The following is a 504-nucleotide window of genomic DNA, read 5'->3' on the forward strand; positions in this document are numbered from 1 at the left end:
GGATGTAAATAAATCAAGACGTGGCACTCGCCGGCAGTGTTTATTGGGGTTTTGGGGTGGGTTTTTTCCATTTAATGGGGGGGTTGATGCCATTTTGGGGTCACAGCTGGTTTTTGGGGAGCCCCTGCTGCTTAAGGGGGAGTTTGACCCCCCCTTTTTGGGGTACCCTTGTGCTTCAGACATGACTTTATATCCAGTTTCGGGGGGGGTGTGAGTCTGTTTTGGGGTGTGAGTCTGTTTTGGGGTGCCCCACTGCTCGGGGGTGGGGAGTGGCTCTATTTTTGGGGTGTCATCCCCCCCTTGTGAGCAGCTTCACCCCCATTTCAGGGTCCCCCTGCCCCTCACAAGCATCTTCACCCCCTTTTTGGGGTCCCCCCCTGCTCATGAACAGCTTCGATTCCATTCAATTTCAGTCTCTCCTGTTCTTCTGAGCCGCTTTGCCCCCATTTTTGGGGTCCCCCAGCCTTCCATGACCATCTTCCACACCCCATTTTGGGGTCCCCC

The sequence above is a fragment of the Calidris pugnax genome, unplaced genomic scaffold (genome assembly GCF_001431845.1).
Source record: "Calidris pugnax isolate Ruff unplaced genomic scaffold, ASM143184v1 scaffold77, whole genome shotgun sequence".
Taxonomy (NCBI): domain Eukaryota; kingdom Metazoa; phylum Chordata; class Aves; order Charadriiformes; family Scolopacidae; genus Calidris; species Calidris pugnax.